This window comes from Cynara cardunculus, unplaced genomic scaffold (genome assembly GCF_001531365.2).
Source record: "Cynara cardunculus var. scolymus isolate 2C unplaced genomic scaffold, CcrdV1 Un_Scaffold_6263, whole genome shotgun sequence".
In the NCBI taxonomy this organism is placed as follows: domain Eukaryota; kingdom Viridiplantae; phylum Streptophyta; class Magnoliopsida; order Asterales; family Asteraceae; genus Cynara; species Cynara cardunculus.
Genome location: NW_020202859.1, coordinates 11,886 through 17,746, shown reverse-complemented (window position 1 = coordinate 17,746; position 5,861 = coordinate 11,886). Strand labels below are relative to the sequence as shown.

Sequence of the window (5,861 nt, the reverse complement as noted above, 5' to 3'; positions counted from 1 at the left end):
CCCAACATGGAGTTACCTCCTCCCATCATTCCGGAAGTACCACATTTGGAAAACCAACCGCCAGTTTTTGGGCAAATATCACCATTCCCAAATTTTCAACAAGGACACCAAGGACACCCGCATAATGATAATGATAATAATTTGGACACATAATCGGACCATAATGAGCAACAAAAGGCAAAAACTCCGAACATCATTAATCTGGCAAATTCCAAAAATAGAAGGATCATGGATTATGCTATCCCTGATTTTGAGCAATTAAATTCTGGGATAGTAAGACCACATATGACCGCTCTCCAATTCGAACTAAAACTGATAATGTTTCACATGTTGCAAACGAATGGCCAATTTGCTGGACTGCCCTCAGAGGACCCATATTCTCACTTAAAGTCTTTTATGGAAATCACAGATGCCTTCCTAATCCCGTGAGTGTCCTATGACGCTCTCAGACTCACTTTATTTCCATTTTCATTGAGGGATTGGGAAAAAGCATGGTTTAATTCTTTAACACCGGGATATGTGTCTTCTTGGAGTAACATGGCGGAAAATGTTTTGCGAAAATATTTTCCACCAACAAGGAACGCTAAGTCTAGAAACGAAATCTGTCTTTTTAAACAACTAGATGATGAAGCTGTTCCTGACGCGTGGGAAAGGTTTAAAGAGCTGTTGACGAAATGCCCGCACCATGACATTCCGTACTGCATTTAACTTGAGACGTTTTACAATGGGTTAAATCCCATGGCAAAACAAATGCTTGATGAGACTGCAGACGGAGCCTTCACAGCCAGTACCTATAATGAAGGATATGAGATCCTGGAAAAGATATCAGCAAACAATGGGCATTGAGCTGACCCACGTGCCCAGCCTCAAAAAAAACTGTTGGAATACATGAGGTGGATGCATATACTGCACTAACAACTCAGCTCACCTCCATGACCAATTTATTGAAAAATTTAACTTTTAGTTAGGGAGTACAGCAAGCTGCTAACACATCTGTTCCAACAGTCCTATCTGGGCAATGTGTGTGCTGCGGTGGGGATCATTCATATGAACATTGTACCCATAATTCTGAATCAGTAAATTATGTTCAAAACAGATCTAATCCCTACTCTAACACATATAATGCCAGTTGGAGACAGCACCCGAACTTTTCTTGGAACAGTCCCAGTTTAAACCCACCAGTCCATAAACAACAAGGAACTTCTAATTTCCAACCATATCATCATGCAAACAGTTCTAACTCATAGAACCACCAACAAAGTTTTCAGAATTCTTAGCCACATTTTCAGACCTCCTCCACAGGCAAAATCATTATATTCTTTGGAAGCAATGATAAAAGGGCTTTTAGCTCATGGTCAAGCCCAAAATCAAGCTTTGATTAATCAACAAAGTGCTGCCATCAGGAATTTAGAGACTCAGGCCAGTCAACTTGCACTTAACCAGAGTAGTCGAGCCCTTGGGACCTTGCCCAGTAATACAGAAGTCCCTAGACACCTAGGAAAGGAGCATGTGAAAGTAGTGACTCTTAGGAGTGGAAAGGAGTTGACAGAAAAAGTGCAAAAATATAGTACGCCAAGACTGTCAGAACCTAGTGATCCGGTATCGGTCCCTCTTAAAGAAGGACCGATCCCAACTCTAGAAAAACAAACATCTGAGACCACCATTCTTGTTCCCCCTAGATCATACTTCCTTTTACTTTTTCCATAGGAAACTTTGAAGAAGTCAGAAGAAACTGAGGTTGTAGAGACCCCTAAGCTTGACACTAAGATTCCACCAGAACCACCAAAGAGCACCACAAAGACTCAGGACATTCAAGACCCATCTTGCTCAACACCTCCAAGCAAAAATGTGATAAAACCAATCCCTCCTTATGTTTCTTACCCCCAGAGGTTGAGGAATCAGAAAGAGGATTTGTATTTTAAGAAATTCTTGGATGTGTTTAAAGAATTGCACATCAACTTACCCCTTGTTGAGACAATTGAGCAAATACCTAGTTATGCTAAGTTTCTGAAAGGTATCTTAAGCAAGAAGAAGAAGTTGACTGAGTATGAGACTGTAGCTCTTATCGAAGGATGTAGTGCACTTTTGACCAATAGCATACCCCCTAAGCTCAAAGATCCAGGGATTTTTACCATTCCTTGTTCAATAGGAGGGAAGGAGATAGGGAAAGCCCTTGTGACTTAGGAGCTAGTATTAACCTCATGCCTTTGTCTGTATTTAACACCTTAGGCATAGGAGAAGCTAAACCCACCACAGTTACACTCTAGCTAGCAAATAAGTCCATTGCATACCCTAAGGGAAAGATTGATGATGTGTTAGTATAGGTTAATAAGTTCATATTTCTGGTAGATTTTATCATACTAGACTTTGAGGCTGATAAGGACATTCTAATTATTTTAGGGAGACCTTTCTTAGCCACCGGAAAAAACTTTGATAGATGTCCAGAAAGGAGAGTTGACCATGAGGCTTCAAGACCAAAAGGTTACATTTAATGTCTTCAAATCCTTAAAATACCTGATTATTTGGAAGAGTGTTCATGCATAGCTGAAATAGAAGAAGAGGTTGTTGAAGAAGGAATGCAGCAAAACCTTGAGTTGGAAGATGAGAGTGTAGAGGAATTAGAAGAAGAGATTGTTGAGGAAGTAGAGGCTTTAGGAAATGATTTTGTGCTAGTAGAGGTGTCAGCTTTTGAACTTTTGGAGAATAATGAGCAAAAAGATTTCACCCCGTTCATAGTATCACCAGAAGACCTGGAGTTAAAGCAACTCCCGTCCCATCTGAAATATGCTTTTCTAGGAGAAGAAGGCAAATTACCAGTCATTATTTCGTCTACCCTAGACTTGCATCAAGAGAAGAAACTGGTGGATATGTTGAAAATGCACAAAAAGGCTTTAGGATGGACCATTATTGACCTTAAAGGGAATAGTCCCTCAATTTGTCAACATAAGATCATCTTAGAGGACAAAAATTTCACATCCATAGAACCTCAAAGAAGGCTGAATCCTGTCATGAAAAATGTAGTAAAAAAGGAGATTTTGAAATGGTTAAATGCAGGAAATATCTTCCCGATAGCCAGTAGTTCTTAGGTTAGTCCGGTCCAGTGTGTTCCTAAGAAAGGAGGGTTCACAGTCATCACAAATGAGAAAAATGAACTTATCCCTACCAGAGTTATATATAGTTGGAGAATATGCATGGACTATAGGAGGCTAAACAAGGCTACTCATAAAGACCATTTTCACAGCCTTTCATTGATCAAATGCTGGACAGATTAGTCGGCAAAGAGTACTATTGTTTCTTAGATGGCTATTCAGGTTACAATCAGATAGCTATTTCTCCCGAGGAACAGGAAAAAACCACCTTCACATGTCCTTATGGCACTTTTGCTTTCAGAAGAATGTCATTTGGACTGTGTAATACTCCTGCCACCTTTCAGAGGTGTATGATGTCCATATTTTCAGATACGCTTGAAAAATCCATTGAAATCATTATGGATGATTTTTCTGTATATGGTTCATCTTTTGATAACTGTTTGGACAATTTAAAAAAGAGTCTTGAGAGGTGTGAGGAAACTGATTTGGTCCTCAACTAGGAGAAGTGTCACTTCATGGTTAAGGAAGGAATTGTTCTGGGACACTTAATCTCTAAAAAAGGAGTGGAGGTAGATAAAGCAAAACTCAAAGTTATTGAAAAACTACTAGAACCTACCACTGTTAAAGGAATCAGGAGTTTTTTGGGTCATGCAGGATTTTACAGAAGGTTCATAAAGGATTTTTCAAAAATATAAAAACCTTTATGTTTACTCCTACAATATGACCAAAAATTTGATTTTAATGATGAATGTAGAAATGCATTCAAAACTTTGAAGAAAGCCCTGATTACTTCACCAGTGGTAGTTGCTCCAGCCTGGAACAAACCTTTTGAAATTATGTGTGATGCGAGAAATTGGGCGGTTGGTGCTGTTTTTGGTCAGAGAAGAGAGAAGGTGTTTCATTCAATTTATTACGCAAGTAAAATTTTGAATGAGGCACAGATAAACTACACCACCACGAAAAAAGAATTATTGGCCGTAGTGTTTGCATTTGAGAGATTTAGATCATACTTGATGGGCATCAAAGTAATTGTGCATACCAATCATGCAGCCATTAAATATTTTATCTAAAAAAAGGATGCAAAGCCTAGGCTGATAAGGTGGGTGTTGTTATTACAGGATTTTGACATGGAAATACGTGATAGGAAGGATGTGGAGAATCAGGTAGCAGACCATTTATCTAGGTTAGGGAAACCTGAGATAGGGGGAGGTGACATCATAGAGACCTTCCCGGATGAGAGAATTTTGATGGTGCAACAATAAAAGGCACCTTGGTTTGCGGATATAGCAAATTTCTTAGCTTGTGGCATCAAACCGTCTGAATACACAAGCCACATGCTTAAGAAATTTTTTCATGATATCAAATCTTATTTTTGGGATGACCCCTTTTTGTTTAAACTTGGTGCAGATCAACTTTTAAGGAGATGTATTCCTGAATCTGAGGTACCAAAAGTTTTGTATCAGTGTCATCAAGCTCCTTATGGAAGACATTTTGGAGGACAGAGAACTGCTGTAAAGGTCCTACAGTCTGGTTTCTATTGGCCAACTCTCTTCAAGGATTCCCATAACTTTGCACAAAGATGCAATGAATGCCAAAGGAGTGGTTTGTTGATCCCAGATCTCTCAATAACACTAATAATCTAGTTATGAATAACCAAATTATAGTGATTTTATGAAGAAAGTTATGAAGACTCAAGAATAAAAATAAGAATATTTATGAACAATCTTGAGCTTCAAAGGTTTTACTTTAATATATCAGAAATGTAAAACAATGCGTAAAAGCCTTATTTTTACAATAGATCTGATCACCTATTTATACTAAATGGCTAATAAGAAGATAACTATCTAATGCTATTTTCTAGCAAATCTTCTATTTAACAGATAAGGTTTATCTTTCATATGGATAAACATTAATATTAAGATAAACTCGAATTCCAGCTATTGACTTGTCATCTCCAGCTATCACTCATGATATGATGATCTTATCCTTATCTTCGAATCTCCATCGCATGCTTGTCTGAATTGCTGGAAAATCTTCTAAGTGTTGATTGATCAGAGGGTCGATGAGAATGCTCTTTCCATCGCATCCTTGGACTGTCCATCGGTCCTCTGGTTGAACTGTCCATTGATCCTCTGGTTGAATTCCAGACTTAGTCGTTTCTTCCTTGATGTCTTCATTGGTCTTCTGGTTCTTCATCACTTGTTGTTTTTTATTACTTTTTACATTATGAATTGTGAGGTTTAACAATCTCCCCCTAAGTAATGAAATTACAAACGTAGTCTAATCTAGACACATATGTGAAGAACAGTCACTAATCTAGTAGAAAAACATCAAACTCCAAATTTTCATTGGATGATGAAATTTCTTACAATACTGGAAACAGAATACATCAAGGCAAATTAAACAAAAGTTTTAACTCATCACGAGCTACCTGAGTACATCTCTCTGAAGCGCAAGAGCAGTCTTCGATATGGAATGACTGTCGATATCTCGTGAATGAGATGACTTCCCTCTTCCCTTGGCACATGGTTTCTGCCCAGTCTTTCTCTAATATTTTTCTAAAACCATTCAAGTGTATCTGTTGAATACTTGAAGGCTTCAGTCATTCTGAAGAATTTTTTAACCACGAACTCATTCTTGTAAACAAGTCCAAGTTCAGGTTGAGTAAGAACTGATGCAGATCGTATCTCCTGCAGGCCCTGGAAGTCTTCGTTTGGAGGTGCGCAGGATAGTCTCTCAATGCCTAGCCTAAAAGCAATTTCAAATCACTTT

General features: G+C 38.4%; 1 non-coding gene across 1 annotated transcript; it reads right to left on the bottom strand.

Moving 5' to 3' along the window:
- Nucleotides 1-585: 585 nt before the first annotated feature.
- Nucleotides 586-692, bottom strand: LOC112504635. Its single transcript, XR_003068235.1, has one exon. It is a non-coding gene; the product is annotated as a small nucleolar RNA R71 (small nucleolar RNA).
- Nucleotides 693-5,861: the final 5,169 nt, after the last annotated feature.